Source organism: Lonchura striata, chromosome 1 (assembly GCF_050655825.1).
Source record: "Lonchura striata isolate lonStrDom1 chromosome 1, ASM5065582v1, whole genome shotgun sequence".
Classification (NCBI taxonomy): domain Eukaryota; kingdom Metazoa; phylum Chordata; class Aves; order Passeriformes; family Estrildidae; genus Lonchura; species Lonchura striata.
The window spans coordinates 17474420-17498412 of record NC_140703.1 but is presented as its reverse complement, the minus strand read 5'-3'; the positions used below and the strand labels follow the sequence as shown (position 1 = coordinate 17498412).

The 23993-nt window shown below is 37.6% G+C and overlaps 1 protein-coding gene across 1 annotated transcript in view; it reads left to right on the top strand.

Moving 5' to 3' along the window:
- Positions 1 to 23993, top strand: part of LOC116184031 (uncharacterized) — a 169119-nt gene that overhangs the window by 128794 nt on the left and 16332 nt on the right. Inside the window, exon 7 of the mRNA XM_085564632.1 lies at positions 3053 to 3218. The gene's annotated coding sequence lies outside the window, so the exon portion shown is untranslated. The remainder of the gene's footprint in view (positions 1 to 3052; positions 3219 to 23993) is intronic.

Here is a 23993-nt window from a genome sequence, read left to right as displayed (position 1 = left end):
CTCTCCCTCAACACCTGCTCCAGCCTTTCATGCAAGATCATCATCCTGGTTTTAGGGTTTTTCTGGCTCTTACAGCATCAGGAATCCCAGGCATCAGTGTGCTCCCTCTTGAGAGCAAACCCACTGCAGGTGTGTCACTCACACCCACGGGCTCATCTCACACCTTCATAACTGCACATCTGGGCAGTTCCACAGTTATTTATTGCCCTAGGGAGGACCAGCTACCTAATCACTCTGGGCTTGGTGATTCATGTGAGGAATAGTAACTGGTGTCAGCCAGAAAAGAAACATCCGAAGCTTTGAGCAAATTTCCATTAAAATCAGTCTTTTTGTATTATGACATTTATTTCATGAAACATTAACTTCATTTTCTGCAGACTGTTTTAACATTTTGAGTTAAAGGTTTTCTCTCACTTTTGCATTACTAGATAACTATAATAATGCAGGGCATATCATAAAGTTTGCAGAGAGCTGTACGTCAGAAACTGTTACAGTTCAAAAATAGAAATGAAAAAAAGTCCAAAGAGAAAACTGTCAGTGAAAATTGGTAGCAATTGGATATGTATGTAAATTACAAAAACTAATCTACCAAGATTCATAGGGCAAATAACTCCAGCTACTATTACTTGGCACCAAATAAAAACATTTCATTGAAAGTGCAGCTGCTAGAGAAATGAACTGATAAACATAAATTGAACATAAATGCCTGCAGGCAAACTGGAGTAGCAAACAGAAAAGGGACAGGGAAAAAAATGCTGTTTGCATACATGTGTGTGCCTGTGTACAGAGTGTTATACTCATGTAAACATCTGAGAGTCTCAGACACAGAGGGGATTGTCAAGGATCCCAGCCCAGGAAGTTTCCCAGGTGGAAAACCCTCAGTCACTCTCCCCAGGAATGGAGCCAAGCCCTGGCTGCAGGTGAGGAAGTGTGTCCAGAACAGGGCCCTGCTGCTGCTTTGGAGATGCTGACCATGGTCAGTGATAGAAGGGATGGAAGGATAGAATCAGGCTCTGAATTTCATGCCTTGCTGACCGATAAATTTAATACTTTAGGCTGTTGTATAAGAACTTATGTAAAGTCTCAAGCCAAAACCTGATATAATTTTTAGGAATTTAAATATGAAATTACTCCATTATTCCCAATATTAAGGTTGAAAACTGAGCTTATACTTTATCCCTCCTCCCCTTCCATTCTAGTCTCAGAGTCCCAGCTAGGTATATCTTTCAATTAATTCCCTTCCCTAAGGACACCCAGTAATAAACACCAAACCCACATATCAATTAGTGACCACCAAAAACCCATAAAAAGCCATGTAGATGCATATGCACAGATAAACTCCCCTCCTCCTTCCAGGTACATAAATGCCTTAAATCATTCTCTGCAGTTTCCTAGGAACCACACTCCAGATGTGGTATTTAAGAGAGAATGTGGCTAACGTTTATTAGACTTGAACTGTATTGTGGGTAATTGTCCAGTAATAACCTTTGGTAAATTATATGAAGCCTTTACTTTACTTAACAGGGAACGCAGGCTCCCCAAACTCTAATATTGTCATCATTCAAGATAATGAGCAACACAAACCATTCTATTACCAATCTAAAAGCAATAAATGTCAAAGTAAAGAACTATGCAATATTCTGGCCTGGAAGAACAAAGGACAAAAGTAATGATAATGCCTTTTTATATTTGCAGTCTATTATATCATGCATAACAAATGACCCTGTAATTGTAGACATTGTTATTTCAACAGGTTGTAAAGGGAAAATGCTGGGGGTGGAAAGGGAGTGTTTTGAACACGGCCCCGAAAAATGCTGTAGGGCTGGTAAATTGGAATGCCTGATGATTTATTTGAATTTTATCCTGCTGGATTGTTGTGAAGCTGTTTTGTTTACCACCACAGTCATCTGGTGCAGTGTGACACCAAATCCTAGCAGCACTGATGGCTTTACCAGTGACTTGGTGACAGCCCCAGCCCTCCTCTGACATAAGCATAAGCAGGAGCAAAAATAAAATTTCAAAAACAGGTGATTGATTTATAGAAATTTGTAATTTGGGAATTTACAGACCATTCAGAGGTCAAACAGCATTTGGGCATCCAATCATTATGAGCTGCTACAAATAAGGGGCTCTCTCTACTGCTCAACATGTTCAGGTGCTCCTGGGTTTCTAGAGTGACTTCACTTTGAGCTATCCTAGATCAATTTTCTTTTGTAAACAAAAGCAGAAGCTAGTAAGCTATTTGATCAGCATTCAGAGCAATTTTTTTAAATTTGGGGGGAAAAATTGCCAGAAACTTGGGAAGCCAATGGCTCCACTACCCCTGTGTAAAAGTAGGACAGTTCTGACTTTTTTGCATCTTATATTCATTGCCTATTTTGAGAAAAGCATTTTAATCTAAAAATGCTGTCTCAGCACACATACACTTCATGTCACTGTGTCTGCAAAGCAAACCATTCACTAAAAGAAATATTTAAATTACTCTACTCTCTGTGGTTGAAAGAACTGGCAGCTTTGATGAAGGCAATTAGCACACAGGGCAGTTATCCTTTAGATCTCATTCACCAATATGCATAGCCAAATTCTGATACCAGGTACTGAAATGAATTCATCCATCCTTCTTTCTACACTTGTGGACTTGAGTAGGATTAGCTGAAAGAGAAAAGTTGAGAGCTCTTGGTCCAGAAATGAATTCTTTGCTGCCAATATATTGCCTTATATGGGGCTTCTGTGACTTCTTTGGGCAAGATGTAAAATATGATATTAAACTAAACTAACCTTGCTTGTATTTCCCTTATTAAGTTGGTTTAACAAGTTGCATTTATCACATGATTTTTGTACAAAAGGGTCACATTACCACCTCAAAAATGTATCTGCAGTGTTTGTCAGAGGGAAAACAGGCTCCCAGAACAAAGGTGTGAAGTTATTTGTACTGTTGCTGAAGAGAAGTGACAGGAAAAAAGCCAAGCATCAAGCAGTTATTTTACATAACTTTCTTTTCTCAAGGAAAACAAATTATGAAACTTCTCAATATTTGCATTTTCCCCATCAGTATACATCCCAAACCTGTCAATGAGTGGCAGGGGGTGGCAGTGCCTGTCACATCTCTGCTTTTGGAAAAGATCAGAACTCTGATGGCACAGCCATACTCCAGTTTCCATGGCAGACCTCAGACAAGATGTTCCCCAGGAGAGTTTTTTGATATCACCATTTTTCAGGTAAGTTCCATGGTGATGATCACAGCTTGTGTTGTGTTTTATTTTTGTTCCTTCTTCCCCATATCTAAATGTGTGTTGTGCATTTATCTACACATTCATCTGTTTCTGTTTGTCTGCAATTTTATGTGGTAGCATCTGTGAGTGGTAGTTTTGTATAATAACATGAATATAAGTGAAATCAACAGTTGGGTTTAAGGGCTGTGTTCAGCAAGAAGAGGAGTTTTGGATGACTCCAACTGGTGTGTGAAGAGGGATTTGGTTAAACAATTCTTCTAGATATCAAGATTATCATCCTCTTTGCCTGGGATACTGCAGAAAAGAAACTCAGTTCCATTCAGTCTGAAAAAAAATGTCATCATATATTCAAGAGAATTGTATTTTGGCTCACTCTGCTCCATCCAAAATGGCATTTGGTTGCTTATGAGACTTTGTCAAGCTCAGAAACTGTTCAGGAAAGAACATATGTGAATCCACCCTCAGAGAAAAGTGTAAATGTTAATGCTGCCACTGAGCTGGGAGCAAGATAAGGGACAATGTCCAAGATAGTCAGGAGAAAATAATTAGAAAAATTGTTATGAAATTACTTAATATATTATGTTTTAATTCCCCAACTGAGTGGGAGGCCACAAGAATGTTCCAAGTATCAGTCTGAAGGCAGAAGTGTAGCCACAAAGGTTTTTTACAAATGGATGGAGTACCTTGGCATGGTGGAGAGATTTAGATCTACCTAAACAAGTTTGGGTGAAGACTGGCACACACCTACCACATCCAGCACCTGGGAGCCCAGCATGTGCTGTGATCTGTTCAGGGCTCCTCATCAGCAATGAAGGAGCTGGAAAATTGAAGACTTGAATAAATTTAAGAAAGCCCAGGCAAACTGCCCAATGAGCTGCTCTGCCTGTTTTATCCTCAGGCAAATGGCAATGCACTTTAATGGAGTGTTGCTGTTGAGGCAGGATGGGAATGAGAAGACTTTGATTTAGAAGGTTGTGAGAGTAAAACTCTGGTTTATTTAAAATATACTGCGCTTTTATACAGAGCTTCGTAAGGACCAACTCCATTGGTCCTGAAGTGAAAACAACTCAGAGCATTGGTGCAAAGTGCTTGATGCACAGTGATAGAACTTAACTATAAACAATGTGAATAACAAGAGACATAAAGAATTATTTACATTATTTTCCAACTCTTTCCCAGGCTTCTGCCTGACTAGAAACTCTCTGTTTCTCTCTTTAATTGAATTTGAGACCCACAATGGATAATATTTTTAATGGCATTTTGCACACTAATGCAGGGTTCTGAGGTATTTTCTGCACCTTGGAGATGGAGGGGCATGTTAGAAGGCATTTGCATGGAATGATATTGCATGGTCTTGTGGGACTTCCACAATTTCAAATAATCTCATCACATATATTCTGGAAGGAAGTGCTAATTAAAAGTATAAAAAAACCATATGTGGTATTTGTGAAGCTGCTATCCAAAGCAGTATTGGTGCATCTGTTCTGCATTGCAATTAGTCACAGTTAAATCAGAAAATAAGATATCTGAGCTCTTCACTTCTAAAACTGCAAATCCCTCCCCCACAAAAAGCAGGCACAGTGCACCTGTAATGCAGTAGTGGAAAAAGTAAAATATCAGCCCATAAGCAGAATATAGAAGTTCTTTGTATTCCAGTGTTACTAAAATTTATTATAAGAAGTTATTAAAAAAAGAATATTCATAATTGAAAATTACTTTTAGTATTAGGAAAGAAGTAGGAAATTTTTCTGTTTTGGTTTTGTGACCTGTGGTCCATCTTACATCTTAACCTAGAACTTTTGGTGGCACAATAATTTTCCCTGGCATCCAAAATCAGCACTCTCCACTGATCTACCCACAGGAGTAGAAATGAGGAGAAAATCCACTTTGGTACAGCATTTTCTTAATGGCTGTTCACAGTTTTGAAATATGAAAGGACGGTAATGCTGATTTTTTTTTTTTTTCCATTTTAGCCCTTTACTTGCTCTGTATTTACTGTGGGTTTAATTTCTAGGATCCCTTCTTTCTGAATCTTCTCTTCTATTTATAAGAAAAAATATTTTCTAAATCAGGAAAACAGGGAAAACAGGTGACCTTCCCAGAAAGTGTCTGAATTTCCCATTTCTGGTACATTTTATCACTAGGAAGTCTCCCAGTTCCATGTGTATAAAACACACTGTAGAACTCCCAAACAAATAGATGGGAAAATACCTATACAATAATGGTTTTTATTAATGTGTAATTTAGCACTAAATATGCCAGATATTATCTTCTTTTTCAGCTGATATTAGAAGCTTATGGGATGCTCTTCAACAATAATGTTCCAGAGCCCTGTACTTATAATTAGAGCTGGGTGAATTATTCATCCCAAACAATATTTATCATAAATTTCTGCTCTCCATTTCCTGGAAGAGTTTTTTATTTTTTTTTTTTGTTTTATTTCGTTTTTGTGCTTATTGGGTAGGACAGCCGGCTGCTTTCCAGGGCTCTCAATTTCAAGATTACAAGGTCCACCTACAAATTTCTTATCCCAAGTCTTTTATTTTCCCTCAAAGGTGATGGGGGATGTTGCTCCCTGAGGGGCAGCACTGAGGAGTTATTCCTCATTATTTGCCGGGTAACTGCTGAGGAAGAGGAGAGGTTTCTGAAGGTGTGACCTCTCTCTGGAGGGAAATATCTTATTTCAGAGTAGCTCCCAACAAATTGATTTGTCTTTCATACAGTTGTGGTTCACTGGTGCTGTTTTGTTCTGGGCCAGCCAAGCCTCATGAATATTATTCACTGTGGTCTGAGCACCTCCTTTTGAGGTCATCCAAGCTTTTTTTTGGCTTTGGTTTCCAGAGTGTGTGTAAACTCATCTGAGCTCATCTGACTTGAGCTGTTAGGGTGTTAATATGGTGTGGCAGCTTGCCTGCTGAATCCCATGGGGTGGGATGTCAGAATCTGTAGTATTGATGATCCCGAGACTGTAGAGAGTCTCTGTCTCTCTGCCCCGCTGCCAAAGCAGAAGCCATAATTGGTCTGTGCTGGTTTCAGGGTTGTTTATTCTGTTTATCTCTAACATGTTCTGCTGCCCTGCCCAGCTCTGTCCTGCAGGGCAGCGTGTGGGGCTCTGCCCTCAGTGGGATGTTACAAACATTAAATACCAGAAACTCCCTGGGCTGGATTTACAATAATGTGCCAATATCTGTCACCTACGTTGAACAGTGTGTCCCCAGCCTAAACCAACAGAAAAATGCCAACACTGCAGTGAAACATGGAGGGCATGAAGAAGGAGAAAAAGGACAAGACACACCCAATTTCCTCCATCTTGTCCCCTTTGGACCCCTCATCTAGAATCCTAAAATTTTACTTTTGCACTCATGCCACACTTAATTCTTACTTATATCAAACACTCAGAGCTGGTAATTCATCCTGTAAGATTGAAAACTCTTTTCCATGGACAGAGATCACAGACAGTGTCTCTGGGGGCTCTGTCCAGGGGGTTCCTGACCCCCTGCCAGGGTCCCAGACCTTCCAGGGCAGCCAGAGGGAAGCTCTGGATTCCCACAGTGGGAAACTGTGGCTTTTTCTGGATCCTCTCACTTGTGCACACAGCTGCAGCACATGCTGTGATTTATCCCTGGAGGTCAGCTCAGCCCCCCTCATCCACTTGTTCCTCCCCACTGGTAGAAAACTCCAAGGGTAAAAGGGAGAAAATTCATGAGCTGGGATCAGGACAGCCTAAAGCAAAAGCTGCACAAACAAGCAAAGCACAGCAAAGAATTCTTTCATCTTCTCATGGGTAGGCAGGTTCAGCATCCCCAGGAGAGCAAAGCTCCCGCACATTGAATGGTGTCTAGGGATCAAAATTGCCAAGCTCTGAACTCCATCTCTTCCTTCTTCCTCCAGCTTTTGTTGCTCAGCATGACCTCCAGAAGGTCTGGGGTATCCCTGTGGTCATTTGGGGTCAGCTGTGCTGACAGGATGTTTTGAGCAACAGGAGAAACCTCGTTGTGTGAGCAATAACTAAAGCGCCAGAAATCCAACCTGCAGCCGCACACGAGTTACCAGGAAGGAAAAACATCCTGCTCTCATCCTTGTTCTGCTCAGTAATGCTCATCTCTGACCGTGGGGTGCAGTTGAAGTGGTTGGTCATTGTCTTTCCTCTTTTTTTTTTTTTTTTTTTTGGTTTGGCAGGGGTTTCAAATGAGAGGAATTTCTGGGGGTTGGTTCCATGGTGCCTGCAGGGAAGTTGCTCTTGTGTTCTAGCCGTGAATCTTGAGCATTCTCTCAAATAAAAGGAAAATGAGATTTCCTTAGAGAGGAGATAAGAAAGATCCATCTTTTGTGTTTGTGCACATAAATGTACAGTAAGAGCATAGTATACAGAATTAAAATACACAGAGTATTGTAAAGAAAATAGAAAGAAGCAAGTCTAAGAAAATTGCTCTGTGGTGGGTGCTGATTGCATTCCTGCGATTTGTGAATATGTTTTTGTTGCAACTATCTTTGCAGAATGTCACAAGGTGGGTCTGAAATGCTTTTTGGTGCTGATGAAATGATAGGGATTTTTTTTTTTTTTAAATATCCTATGTAAAATCCATGTAAATTTGTCAGCTTATACATCTTTCCTGATCATCCATTTCTGGTATCCAAACTCTCAACTGCCAAAAAATCAAAGCAAGCTAGTCTGACATTTTAATTTATGTATAAACTTTGTTTTATTCAAAAATTTGCAGCAATTATTTTGGTGTAAATATAAAATTCTCTGGGATTTGTTTGGCTGGTTTGCTTTTGTATTGTTTTCCCCTTATCTAGCAAAGACCAAGACACTTAGTGAAGGGTAAATAGACCCTTCATATAAAAAATTAATAAAAAAACAAATTTATCTGATTATTTATGGGACTACTTTACTCCTGGTAATTTGAGTAAAATGGATAAAATGAATTCTGATTGCACTAAGGAAGAGAAAATCATTCTGTGATTAAAATATCCGTGGTTTCTGTTTTGTACCACCAAAAAGACAACATTAATTATCACCCACGTGATGCACAACATTCATGTTGTCCCAGAAAGTTTATATATTATTTAAAATTTATTCAGATTCTTAATAATAAAGGTTGTATGACCTGCCTGATGGAAGCCATGGAGGACGGGGTTGTTGCCAGATGAATGTGGAGTATATATTTCCCCAGAAATGATAAAAATGTTGTACATGAAGATGATTTTACCCATCTGTGAGCACCTGTGGTTACAGCAATACCATGTTTGCATTCTCCAGCCAAATCCAGATTAACAGGTTTTGAACTCATTATAAAACTACAGATAACCAGAAAATGGTAGGAAGGGACAGAAGGAATTCTGAGGGGAAATGAATGAAATATTTTTTTCCTTTTACAGACGATAAAGTGATTTTCAAACACCTGGAATATTAGGGGGGAAAAAAGGTTTACTATGCATTTCAGTGGAATCTAATCTAATTAATATCCATGAAAATCCCATCTCCTACCATCTTAGAGAGAGATTCTGATTTCAGTTAATGCTCTAACAAATAAATATAAACAATATAAAAATAAAAATAATATAATAAATATAATATAACATAACAATTATAATCTCAAAATCATAATTATCTATCCTCTGGCTCACAGTGGCTCTCTGGAGCCCAGTCTGCCTCCAGGGTGTGGTAAAAGTGACACCAAGCAAATATTCTGTGGGGAGAACAGGAGGAAAAGGACCTAAGAAAAGGGAGACTAAACAGCTTCATATCCCTGGGAGGATTTCAAACGCAAAATATTGCAGCAAATGAGCCTTTCTGAGGATATTACTGCTAAAACTACCATAATAGGGACAGGACAGCTCTATTATCTCTATTAATGTCATTTGGAGGTTTTTAGCATTTCTGTTTTTTTGGGGTTGTTTTTTTTTTTTTTTGGTTGTGGTTGTGGTTTGCTTTTTTTTTTTTTTTCCTTCATTAAATACATGACTCAGTGTCTCTACCTGCACTCTGTGAAGTTAAAAAAAGTCCCTCATCTGTCAGAATGTAAGTTAAGTTATCTGCCTTCAAAACTCAATTTCTCTTCAGATATCCTTTCTCTCCTTCATCCTAACTCCTTCCATTGCCTTAAGAAAAAATCCTCTCAAGTGCTTAGGAAACTATATTTCCTCAGAAATTACAGGTTCTCCTTGGTTATTCTCTCTATTTTCCTTATTAAATTATTTTAAATAAATATTTTATCTGAAATATAAGGAATAAGAAATGGGGAAGATATGACCTAGTTTCCTTCTTCTTCTTCTTCCAAGGTATTTTCAGTAATTCTTAAGAGGATTTCCTCAAATGTCCTTTCCAATCTTCTGCTTCCCTTCCCACGATCTCTTTTGTTTTAATATTCATGAAGGACCTGGAGCTGGGTGAGATGTGGCTCTGTCACTTGCTGGGATGAGAGGAGCTCGGTGTAAGGAAGAGCATTTCTCTCAGAAGGCAGAAATAGAGTCAGTGGGAGGATGAAGGGAGTCTTTCAGAGCCACTAAGGTTTCCTTTTCTGGAAACACAAAAAGTTCAGTATCATGAGGTAGAATACTTGTCTGATCTTCTCACATGCCCTGCTGCATTTTTCAGATTTTACTGAAATAATTCTGATTTTTTTTTTTTTTTTAAAGTGGAAATTGAAGTTGGGAACAAAGATAGTAAATATACATTTACATTTAAATATTTCTAGTGATTTCAAACACCTCTCAGTTAAATACAGGCATCCACCTGACTAAATGGACCTTTGTTCACAGGAGCCTTATATTGGTCCATGGACAGATATTTCATTTGCTTCTCACATGAATTTTAAATATTTTCAAGTATTGAAGTTATCTTCAAAATATTAAATTTTTCATTTGTTGTAGTGGTACCATTTACAGTCATTTTGATCACCACTAACTAAACAGATTTTTATTTCTTTCAAGTTTGTTAAAATCTTAAGAATATAATCAGTTACATTATCCTAATCTAAGTTATAAAAGGAATTAGACTTCTAATTATCTTAAAGTAGTTTATCTTTCACTGTAACAAGTGTAATAATTGACATTTTCAAGTTTGACTGATGACCTGAGGACCCCTCCTTGCAAAGAGTGGTTTGCCTGGGGAATTTTGTCTGGGAAGACCCCTGGAATTCTGTAGGCCTACATGCATCCAGCTGCTCTGCAAAGGTAGTTCTGGTAGCTGCTGTGAAATTGTAGAGAATTATTTTTGACAAAATGGGAATGCTTGGAATTTGAGTCATAAGTATAAGTCTCTCCTCTGGAGAAGAAATAATTTTTTCATAATAGCAGAGACAAGATAAGAAATATAAAGGCAGATTTTTTCACAAAGCATTTCTTATTTCATTTTCTTTAGTGCATATTGCAGGAAAAAATCCTAATGGCACTATAGAACATGGATCTGAGGAAAGACAGATTTCACCTTAGCAGAAGGCAGTCAGTATTTCTGATAAAATGTAGAATTTTTATTTATATTTTTTTACTGGAGCATTAATGAAATAACATATTTATTATGTTTATAACATATTTATTATGTTATTTACATATGCTTGTAACATGTTTTATTATGTTTATAACATATTTATTTGTCAACTCACCTTGAAAATAATTTACCTTGGCAAATTTGCTTTAAAATGCAAACAAAATTGATGTGATGTAAGGTTTTTGTTCCTCTCCTGAAGCTTCCCCACTGTTCAGTGTTTCAACCAGAGAAATTTATTTCTTGCAGGCTCAGTAGTAGCATCAAAAATAAGTGCTGACAAACAGAGCCTCTACAGTCAATGACAAGCTCTGTTTGAAGGCAGCAGTGTTTGGGGATGATTTTTTTTCTTTTTTCTCCCTTTAAATGCAAGTACTGAAGTTTGCTGTAGTGCAGAGTGAAATCTGAGACATGACATGAAATTCCATGACAGTTGGAATTTCTGCTGTATGAAGAATTTACCCTTAGTCTGTGGCCTTTGCCAGATTGTCACAGCACTGAGGAGAAGTGTGTATAATAATTAGCAAGGCTTAATTTGTCACTGAGACTTTTTTGGCTATTTGAACTTAACAAATCCAATTTTTTGTTGATGCTAAAGAGGAAATTTCTGAGCCTTCCATAAATAAAGTGTCAGCTTCTGATCACTGGTGTACAGTGAAACCAGTTTATTTTTCAGCTTCAGTATTCTCTGGAAACGGATTGATTTTTATATTGCTTTTCTGCCTGAACATGGGTTCCATCTTCCCAGGTGAAAACCTGACACCCTTTTTTCATGGAGCTCTGGACACATTTGAAGAGAAAATGTCATTTTGTGCCTGCTGAAGGTGCAATGGGATCAGAGACATCAATGCTAAACTGCAACGTAAGAATTGATAAATTCAGGAATCTCATGGATACTTTTTGCTGCAAATGGCTTCTTGACTGGGTTGGTTTTGCTGTAGAGCAGGAGCAGCTGTGCCTTGAGGGGCTGTGCTGTTTTACAGGGCAGTGACCTGTCTAAAGGGAATTGGGAGTGCTTGTGGCTTTTAGATGCTTCTCTCTAGAAATTAAATGGTTTTCCAGCATATTTCATCCTCAAAAATGGCAATGATAACTTCATTGTTTTTTGAAGTGAAGGACTCACCCAATGGAAGATATAGTGACCTCTGTCCCTGTGTATGAAGTACTGAGAATTTAGTTTTAGGAGCAAGAAACCCAGGGCTAGTTTGAATTGTAAAGCTGAGAAGTACTGACTTCGGTGTGAGGAAGTTAAATAGACAAAGTTCAGCTCCATCTCACATAAAATTTGCACTGTCTGCATTACCCCCAAATAACCTTGCTAGCATTATGAATTTTTTTAACCTTCTCTCTATAAAGGCCTTAACAATATATAAAATAAACACCAGCAATAGCTTTTGCTGCATTTTCCAAAGGGAATTTTATTACAAATTTTTGTCTGTGTTTTCTTGAGCTGTTTTGTATTTTTCAGCTGTTTTGGAATATATTTTGGCCTCTGTTGAGTCTCCTATTCACCTCCAAATTACAGTGGCTGTTCCCACACTTCTCCTCATGTCCTGACACAGAGGAGGAACCAGCATGTCTCTGCAGCCTGGGCAGACTGTCACTAGCTTGGAAAAAATCCTTTTGGCTCAGCTCCAGCCTGTGAGAGCCAAGTAGGCTGATGGCATTCACCCTGAGACTGAAATCACTGCCTTTCTGAATGGGGGATTGCAAGAAATTCCTGTATGTATAGTGCAGGGGGTATAGATGTATATATTCATCTAGAAATATATTTATTTATTTATTTATTTACATATAGATATACTTAAATAAATATAATATATATATAATGTAAGAACATATATATTATATATTATCATTATACATATACTACAATATAAGAATATATAATATTATAATTATATTGTATATAAAATATAAATATATATTTTAAATTTTATTTATTTATATATTTATTTATTTATTTAAAATGACAGCTGGAAAGTAATTAAAGATTAACTGCAGACAAACTCTGACCCCACAGAAGGCCAGGAGCCCTGTGCCAGGAGCTGGAAGGGATCCTCATCTCATCATGCCCTGCTGGGCCAGCCTGGGAGCATCCGCTCTGCCTTTGAACCTGGGTGGGGCCAATTTGTGTCCCCTGGTCATGTCCTGGCCCATGGGGGTGTCCTGCTGGCCCTGTCCCCTCAGAAAGAGCTGGAGAGCAGAAGTTGGTGGAGATGGTTTTGTCTGTGCACTGGGTTTGTTGCTAAGATCTCACGGTATCCAAAGCCAAAATGAATCCCTGTCTTGGTCTATTCTCAGCAACTGAACATAATGTGTCTTTTATAACGTTCTGCTGCTTGGAGTGCTCAGCCAGCTCTTCCAAATTCAGTGTGTGCCTCGCCAGTCTACAGTCTCACAGAAATATAGTGCTCTACATGAGCCAGGCTGAGCAGAATTATATATATATATATATATATATATATATATATATATAATTACATAATCATCTGCGAGGTATTTAGTGGTTATAGCTTTTGTTGATGTCTGATTTTTTTCTGAGGTCTGAGTGAAATTTCCTAAAATTCATACCGGGTCCCTGGACATTATAGAATATAAATATGCTAAAAGTGTGCTGATGCTAAAATTGCATTAACCAAATAATGCAGAATGCAAAAGCTGTGTTTCCATGAAACTTTCTTTAACAGTAGCAACAACAGGTCTGGTCTATTTGGCAGAAAGAGGAAAAGTAAAGAGGAGATGATCAGGAACAGATAACAGCTGGATAAATGTTGTGCTTATCTGGAACTTGGATTTATGTTTAGAAACAGTATTCATAAACAGAGATGATAATCGGATAATTTCAATTATTAAAAAGCAATTAAAGTTTTAAAAGTCTGAAAATGTTTGCTACATTTGTTTGATTCAGTTCTAATAGCATTACATAGCTTTTCGCTTAATCCTGGTTCTTTTAGCTTTTATGTTTTCTTGTATCCAAATGATGCCAATATTTTACCTCACTTTTTCATCAACAGAAAAGAGAACGGAGAGGAAAAGGAGGGAGTGTTTATTTCAGAAACGTACAACTCTAAATCCCTCAAAATAGCTGAGAAGTTGGGAAGGCTCTTGTTAAAATAAACATGTAATTTTAACCAATGCCATTGTAATAGCTTTATTCTCATGAGAACCGAATTGAAGAGATTAATTAAAAACTCCTTGTGAATTGAAAGAAGTGGGAGAGGAAGCATCTCTTATCCTAAACAGCCACAGTGTTTACAAGGGATGATATTTTGGGTAGCTGTGTGGTTCACTGGGGAAGGGAGGGTTGGGAAGGTAGCTTGGAATGTATTTGTTCTTTTAAGGCACAGCTGACAAAGAGAAATAGAAGCAGAGATAGACAGGCTGGGTCTAGTTATACTCATTTTTAGCTCAGTCATTTGCATCAAACTGCACTGCAGCACAAAGTGGAAACAAAAGCCACTGAATTTTCTGCATCCCAGCAGAACAGAAGGAAGCCAGAAATCCTCATTTGTGCCCTACTGGTAGATCTGAAATCTTTTTCTCATTCAGATTAGTAAATCTGCTGCTGCATTTTTCGTGAGGGGATGGTGAGGAGGCAGAAAGGTGCTTTCATGCAAAGCCAGGCTAATAAGAAATTTCTCATAACAAATATCCCACTGGTGCTGTTCTGTGCAGCTGCAACTTTCATGTGCACACATAGATTGGGCTGGGCCTTTTCAGCCCTGAGTAAATTGGAATTGGGGTTTCCTATGGAATTTGAGCAATCCTCACTTGCTCCATTCCCCTTTGCTTCCATAACTTCCAGAGTGTTTATTGCTTGCCTTGGGGAAATTGCTACAAGGGGGACTGTATAGTGAATTCAATTTCCCAGGGAGAGTCATAAGCAGCAATACAACTTGTAGAAGATCTAAATTGCATCTTCAGCATTCCTGGTGATGCATTGACTTTTGGAGTCCACCTTGCACCAGAACCCGTTCTAAAGAAGAATGTGGGCATACATCCATCCCTACCCCTAATCTACCCCTACTTATTAAAAATATTTCAATGTTAAAATGAAATCTAAAAAATCTTCTTACACCTCTTCCACAATTATACTTTGATATCACATAGTATTTACAAAATCAGTTAAAAGATTAATTTATTCCTAGTATCTGTTTAAGCCTGTTTATGAATTAAATTGCCTCTGGATTAATTAAACAATGATTCCCACCAGCAGTGCACCCAGCATGAGGTTTGTTGTTTCTCCTTTAACCACTTGCTTTTAGGTTTTTTATGAAGGGTGTAGAAAAGAAAAAAAATGGAGCTAATGAGCTAATTTGATGTTTCTGGAAGAGCAGCCTTTTGTAAGACACTTTGATTACATGGCAGAGCAGCTTCTATAAAGACCTATTTGGCTAAATAGGGCTTCTTAACTCCAAACAGGGGGGAAAAATTACAAAATGACTACTCAAATGAGTATAACAAGAACAAGGAAGATAATCCTAACAAGCCCTGGGAGGCAGATCATTAGCTGGAATTCCTACAGCAGTAAAAGTATCTGCCACACCAACTTCAGCATCTCTGAGGTTCTGTGCAAGCCCCATCCTGAAAATGTGCTCATGGGACTGTTTTTTTTTTGCTGTGTACATTGCTTTTGCTTTGTTTTCAAGTCACTAAAAGGAAGCTGCACCTTTTAGTCGCGTTACTTTTTATGTTTCATGCAATTGATGTCTTAATTTTGCCTCCTTGCACTACTGCAATATTTTTCTGGGTTTCTGTTCTCTATCTTTCAAAATATTCAGAGCAGAAAGCAGGGAGAAAATACTGAGAGTTGGAGAGGTGATGGACTAACCTTCAGAAAATTAAATTCTTTTTCCATTTAATATTTTATCCTGTGTGAAGAATGTCAGTGATGCACAGTAAAACAATATTTGGGTCACAGATTGCTTTGTATTTTGTGTAATCTTACAGTAAGAGAATTCTCACTGCTAGTATCTCATGCAAGATGACTGCTGTGAAATTTGACTTTGCAAGCATTGTAGGCACTAAATTTTTTTTAAGGTTTTGGGTTTTTTTATTTTTTATTATTTTTTTATTTTTAATTTAAGATGGATTGCAATTTAAGCAAATTTGATCTCAGGCTGCCCCTTGGAAACATTCGTTCAGGTTTTTATTTTATTTCTTAGCTCTTCTGTTGGCTTTCTCTTTTCCCATCAGCAAAACCAGTACCCTCAAGATAAAAGTAGAATGTAAACAAACTCCAGTGCATATTCGAAATGTTATTTTTTGCTTATCATTTATATTATATATAGCTTTTTCTTGTGTGTGTGTAATTGGAAAAAGTGATAAAGCATTGGCACAAAGAATTAAATATAAGTGGAAAAGCCACATAGAAGATTCATATATGGAAAGTCTTACACAGCACTCTGACATGCACAGCCATGGATCTCTGATCAATAACAATCTCTTTTCAAACAATCTGAAGCTAACATTGATCTTATTCCTCAATAGAACACCAAGAGGATTAAACAAAATAAGGAAATTGCCTCCCTGGTGCTGTTTTGATACCCCACTTGTGAACATCTCTTTGGTAAGGCCATCCAAATTAGACAGGAACAACACAAATCTATATAAACTTGATAAATGCTACAGTTATGTATTGATTTTTTTCAGCAGGCCTTTTACACGTTGTTAATGGCTGTGGTTGAAAGAGGCTTAACTCACAATTCCTGGCCATCTCTAATTCATGTCCCAGCATTTCTTCAAAGCTGATTGACTCTTGCCTGTAATTATGGTTTGCATCCTTCTTTTACACCCCTTGTTTACTAGGTGTCTGCATGATCTGATTACATGATGCAGGGAAGCTCAGAGCTGCAATTCCTCCTTTCCAGAACTGCAAATTCCTCCTTTCCAGCCCTGCAGCCCTGTGTGCCTCACCTGCACTTTCACATTTTGCTGAAAGTCTCATCAGGAGGGATTTGCCTCACTCCACAGCATTTTGCAAAATTTGCTTGTTGTATTTCAGATGTAGGAGAAGAAATATGAGAAAGACAGGAATATTACATTCTTTCCCAAACTAATTTCACTGATTTTAGCATCCTTGAAATGTTCTGACCTAAGCTGATCGTCTGGGTTCTTTCTGTAGCAATGGGAGGTGACAGTGAAGGCATTCCTCATTCTTTTTCAGTGGTGGAGGAATCCTAAATGAACAGCTCTCACCAGACTTTTCCTCAGCCACCCTGGATAAATCTTTTTCAGGAAAATATCGATGGAGAGGAAGTATATGTGTGGCAATAGAAGAAAGAGGAGCAAATGTTTATGATACCGTGTCCTTTTACTGTTCTCACAGCATCATGCTGAAGAGGGTCTTTCCATCAGCATCCTGTAAATATCACAGGTCTCTTGAAATGACAGGATGTGTTCCAGCCAGAGAGGGATTTTGTTCTTTTCTGTGCGTAGAACAGGCAGATTTTGCCTCCCTAGTAGAAATTAGGAAGTATTGAGTTCCTCAATGCCATCCCTAACTCACCTCTGCCAAAAGTGAAGCTTGCAGAATTATTGTAAAACATAACTCAGAACAGGAATTCATCACCCAAGAGGGACTCATATAATAATAATAATAATAATAATAATAATAATAATAATAATAATAATAATAATAACAACAACAACAACAACAACAAGAAAAGAAGAAAGAAGAATAAAGAGCAACCTGTATCTTTACAGGTGCAGAATAGCACCTTGCAAATGATGCCAGGAGATTTCAGGTAAATGATCCTTGGAAATTTTTGGCTCCCAGGTCATGAAGATCTGCCTTCTTAGGAGCACAGGGCACATAGGTTTTCAGTGCTTAAGAGTTCTCAGCAGATTCTTATCATTTCAAAGACCAGCATGAAATTTTGCTGATCAATGCTTTTACATTTCATAAGAGAATTACACAACAAGAAGCTCAGCATATATGTGCCTTTTAAAAAAGAGTTACTTCCTTGAAACAAGACTTCAGATCTATAAAATGTGAGGCATAATAAGTGTCTTTAAAGAGATAGAATAAGGAAAAAACTTAGAACAAAAACACTTAGAAGCTTAGCTTCAGGGAATGCGGAGAATAAAGGAACACAGTGAAACTATGAGAAAATCAGAATTAATTAATCATTCTTTTATTTATTTATTTCTTTTTTTACTTGAGAGGATTTTTACTAAGGAAATATGTGCAAATTGTGTAAGTACAGCAGTCAGCATTCTGTTTGCAGTACCAACACAGGTATAGTTTTTATGACAGAAATTAATGAAAAGATGTGGGAAATTAATGAAAGATGTGGAAAATGAATTAAAAGGTGTGGGAACTGCAAAGAGCAGGGAAAAATCCTTAAAGGATGGAGGAATTAGATGAAATTATAATGCACTTCATAACCTTAATTGTTAAGGTACTCATAAATTCTTTACCTGCTCTGCTGGAAAAACATTACAAGGAACAGCATCGATTTTGTAGCTGTTTGGTAGAGATTTCATCTACTTGGACAGGGTCATAGAAATGGGAATTTCTTTAGTATGCTTCAGGATCCTTTCACCAAACAAAAGGAACAAGAATACAGTCAGGCTTTGACAAAATTAAGTAATAAATTGCGTAAGGTTTGCTTTATTGCCTAATGTTTTCAATTAGAGTTTGATCATCTGTAGGCTTGAAAATCTTAGGTGAGAGCAAGAGACTCACCAATTCAAATATTTACACTTTAATTTGTCAAAACAGACAAGAAAAACATTCATAATCTTCTATTTTCAAATGGTTTTTCTAAATAAATGCTAGAGTGCCATGTAAAATTTGGAAGGACTTTGTCATATATTGACTTAAGACTGGAACTTCTTTGGGATGCATTTGTAAACAAAAAAGTTAATTCCACTTCTAGTACATTTACCCTATAAAGTTGAAGAGTCTTTTAGGTATGATATTATATTTATTGGGACATATTTGTACCTGCTGGATCTGCTTCAACTTTGTAAATTGCACAAAAAATGTAACAATCCATCTTTTCAACTAAAGGTGAGAATCTAACCAGCTACAGCAGAATACCATGGAAAAGGAACATGAGATAAGGGAATGTGTGGGTTGCACATCACAGAGCAGTAATTTATATATATATTTATACACACAAATAACTTTCTAAAATTTTGTGTGCTGTTCATGTATGTGCATTTTTCTCTTAGTGGGTCTAACAGCAGCATCCCTTCAGCTGACTGTTCAGCACTCAATTAACAAAAGACTGAATTGCAGCTCTGTCAAAATCACCGTCCACCTTGGATGTTCCTACAATGAAAGAGATGTAACAAAAAACACCTATTTTCCATAGAACATGCAAGTGTCTGAAATGATAATTCTTTAGGAGGAAGCTGTTGGGGGTGCCTGGTTGCCTTCCTAGGGGTGTGGGTTCAACACCATCCATCTCTGAGCAGGGCTTGGGACCTCCAGGACAAGACACCATAACGTATTGACCCTTCATTCCCCAGAGATTGCTGCAGGAAAAATTGCAGGAGCTTTGATAGGTTCTGCTCATTGCAGGTTTAAGATCAATGTTCAATGGACACACAATGCAGGGAGAAAAGCTTCTCTTTTATTCCCATTAATTTTTGTCTGCAAGTGCATTATTGTCTCATTTGAGGAACTGTGACACTGCAGCAGAACTCCATAAGGAGTGGAGAACTCCTATGATAGATCTATTTCTGGATTCTCTTTTATTTTTTTTTTTTTAATGTGATGAAAACCAACTTGAATTTGTTTCCTTCAGTTCTATCAGTGAGTATTACTTGTGCTGTCTGCCCCTTTCCCTGCTGTCAGTATTCTCCACAGATCCCTTGGGTGCACAGGTCTCAGGTTTTCATCAGCTGCTGTGTTCTGCAGCACTTGTTGTCATGAGGAAAATCACCCCACAATACAGATAAAAGTTCCACCCTTCCCCTACAACAACACTAATAAAGGTCACAGCTCTAAGTGAGGAGAGAAATTTTTCCTTGCATGTGAAGTATGTGAATTGAACTGAATTTTCTCTGCTAACTGCAGCTGTGGCTCACCTTTCCATCTTCAAAAATGTTATTTTTTTTTCCTGTCATACACAATAATGACTTTGCTCATTTTCAGCCCTTTGGAAAGTTAAAAGCTTTTTTCTTCACTTTTCTTTTAAAACAATAGCTCCAGTTCTTTTATGTGTTCTCCTTTTGTCTCTGCTGTATTTTTTCTTACATTATTATTCCATAAACTCTTTCAGATATATCTCAACCAGTTTTTGTTGCTGGCTCAGTTTTGAAACTGATCCAACATTTGTAGCTCTGGTGAAGCAAAGCACAAATTTCTTCTTAAACACTCTGAGAATATGTTCCACTATTGCTCACAAAGTAGGAGATCAAGTTTTATATTCCTGCTTTTCTTTTTTTTTGAGATTTATATTGAACAGAATTTGATTTTTCCAAGGGTGAATTATATGCCTGTGTTTTGAGGGATTTTACTTTATGAAATGGTTTCTCATTTCTAACTATGTGTAAGATGTATTTGCAAAGTTAGAAAGGTTGAGTTTTTTGGTGGGTTTTTGTTGGTTAGTTTTTTACAGTTGCTTTTAACAACAAATAGGAAAAAAGCCTTATGTTCAGTCTGGGAAAAGAGAAGAGCTACATTTTCTGCATAGGTGATGTGAATTTGGTGATACACAGCACAGTTAGCCAGGAGCAAGGGTACTGCTACCAGTAGAAACTGAGAGAGAAAAATACAAATGAAAGAGAGAAGCTGAGATCTCAAGTAAATTATTTAGCTTTCCTCCAGGCCCCTGAAACAATGCCAGTGCCAATTCACAGACACTGCCCTGAAGTCAGTGAAACAAGTTTTGATCTACAATCACCTCAATCATTTCAGAAATAGAGAGTAATAATGCTATTTCATCTGCCTTGAAGTCTGCCAGGCTCTTTCCAGCCTGCAGATTTCCACCAAACAGAATTTCAACCTCCAAGGATAGCTCAGAGCCCCACAGTACTGGTGGGTTTAGGTTCTAATTATTTATTTGCTCCCAGATATCTTCTATGATACCTGTTATGTACCACTGGATGGAGGATTCCACACAGCTCAATGCACTCGTGGTGCAACATCTGTCTGCCTAGACATCTCCCAAATTAGCTCTCACCTTCACCTTACCTAGATTTAGGTGTTCTGGCAAGTAAATTATGTGGTAATTAGGTAACATTGCCCATCAAAACCCACGTTTTTCAAAAATTTGAGATGCTGCTCACACTAGGTGATAGCACTGGGAAAAGTGTTTTGATGGAAGCAACATGTTTCATTAATTTTCATTTAATGTGTCAATCCAGCAGGGATAACAGCTGGAAAATGGCTTTTGTTCTCCATCCTAACACTTTTCTCACCCTCCATGTCTTCCTTCTCTGAAATCACAGAATCACACAGAATGTGAAACTGTACTCTGATGAGGGCCAGTATTGTTCTTGGTGTCCTCTTCAGTCTCTTCATTAAAATGAACCTGTTCTGGCAGGTTTTTAAAACTTCCTTCAAGAAGGAAGGTGAGCTCATAAATCCAAATCAAATTGAGTTAATCAGCTTATAGGGCAGTCTTTATGGGCTGAGCACAAAACTTTGAGATCACTTCTTTGGAGGAAGAAGAGCTCTTTCGTTGTTCTGCTGACAAATACTTGTGCACTAGGCATATAAATAGGTTGTTCTGTATTCATTCTGATGGGTTAAGGTGCCTCTAGCACACATACATTTCTTGTGTGGGTCTCACACATCTGCCTCTCTGGAGAACAGCTTAACTCAATACCACTGGGTCAGTGTTATTTTATTGTATTTCCCACCCAGCACAAAATTATCTGGGAAGATTTCTCCCAGATACCTTTTCTTACTTTGTAGTGAAAAAAAAAAAAAAAAGTTTCTTTGCATAAAACACCTCTTTTATTGGCAGATCCTGCCTTATTTCTCGAGGAACTTTCAAAACAAGGTCAGTATTTTCACATCCACGCAACATAAAAATTTGTCCCCAGCTTTTTCCTCTGGGCAGGGAGATTGTTTTGCACGCCGTTCTGGCCAGCAGCAGCCAGGGTTATCAAAGTGAAGCTTTCCATGAAAAAGCACTAAAATATTTGTGCTGCAGCATGAAACTAACAGAAGTCTGTATTATTTTCAGGAGATGTTCTCAGAACTAAGCATTTCACCTCAGTTAGGTGCCATTTTTCTCCTGTCGAACTCTGTGGAATGAAAATTATAGAGTCTGACAAAGGCAAAGATTTGTTGGCTGATAGATGTTAACTTTAGTTTAGCTTCTACTTCTAATTTCATTTTTTTCCTCATGTCCCTAGTCTGTTCCTCTGTGACTTTAGCTCAAGTTATTTTTTCATTCCTTGGTCATTCCAAGGTATTCCAAGGTCAGAATGAGAGAGGATGTCCAGTTGTCCTTTTTTTTTTCTTACTTATTGCTTGTCTGAAAAAATCAAGAGCCAATGTTCAAAACAAGAATGAAAATGATTGGATGGAGCTGTAAGATCACAAGCTTTGTTTTGACACAATCCATAATTTTTCTCAAAGCTCCCACCTCAGCCTGATCATGCACTCAGCTGATGGAGAACTGGATCTCCATTGAACATAAGAATGCAATTTTAACTGCTCCATAGAAAACTTCATTTCCTTTCTCCTAATTGGACTTTAACATTGTTTTTTCCTTTTGCAAATGTCTGTGATTTAGACATCTAGACATGTTTAGAAACACCCCTCTTATACTCTGAATTCCCCATCCCTTTTTAACCTCCTCATATCTCTTTTTATCTTTGTCCATATTTTTCTCTCTTTTACACCCAGCCTACACTACAACCCTCCTTTCCTCCCTACAGTTTCATCCTCTGCCCATTTTTGTCCCAAACAGGTCTCGTGGGCATTTTCTCCTCCTCCTTCCCAGCACACTCTTTCATGCCACATTTGAAGGATTTTTGTAGGATGAGGGTCTGTCTACTTTCATGTGGCTTTCTTTACAAGAGGCAGCTTTGCTCCTATTTTCATCACTGACAAAGTAACTTCAATGATTTTGAGGCTTCCAATTATATCAGAGATGTCTGATTTTCAACCTTTCCACTTGAAGTCCTGATTCACTTAACTTTTTGGTTTCTTCCCTTCATCTTTCTAGCATTTCACTCTCATTATATTTCTTACTCTTTAACTGATTCTTCTCCTCAATCTCCACTGAAGCATTGGGTAATCCTAGTTGAAAAGATAAAATATCCAAAATTGTGGTCACCAGAAACCAGAGTTCAGCACCTCCCCCTCCTCTTCCCCTCAGTCTCCTCCTCTCCAGGCTGAACAGACCAAGTGACCCCAGCAAAAGCATAGATATTAATGTCAAAAAGAAATTTACCATCAAAAGAAACATCTCCTGGTTTAATATATTCTGCTTACCTGCTTTGTTATTGCAACAGCTTTTCCTTATCAACTGGAAACTAGTTTTATTATGAAAACTGGAAAAAATAAAAAAGAAAATATTTTGTTTGGAAATGAAGTTCTTTGTGTGCACACAAATCTAATTGATAAGCTCTAGGATTAATTTCTGTAATTGCAAAGGTGTGTTTTACAAAAGAAAAATCTTTACCTGTTATCTTGATAGCACATTCCTGTAGCCATACAAAGCTCTAAAAAGAGAAAATTGTAGTCTAATATTTTTTTGTTAAAACATAAGGAAGTAAACTGCTTTTTTGGTTCATTTGGGTTTTTTTCAGCATGTTAATGTAGATCAGATAGACAACAAAATTGAGTAGGAAATTCTCTCAAAGTACTAAAAGACAAGGGCACATTGGATAATTAAGGTCTTATTTTGTGATTACAGAAAATAATTTTATTAGCATTATTTCTGATGTTTTTCTCCCATAAGTTTGTTTAGTTGGATCAGTAAACCAGTGCTCTGATCCCATCTGCTGTTTATATCTCTACTGTCATACATCCCACAGGCAGTTAAAACATCCCTCTGACAGAAATATGTCAAATTGCATGTAAGCTTTTGAACGTGGCAGTCAGTAATTGGCTGCTAGCCAAAAAATAAATTTTAAATCTCATCAGTAGCTGGAACACCTAGATAATACACCTAGATGATGCAATTTCTTACTCTGCTTTATTTCTTCAAGTATTTCACATACAATTCAGCTCAATGCATCTTTGAAGAAAGATCATGACTTTTTTTTTTTTTTTCAATAGACTTTCTTTTGGAAATGCAGAGTTTCTAAATCTTTAGCCCTTAGGCTCAGTACATATCTCACTTTCACAC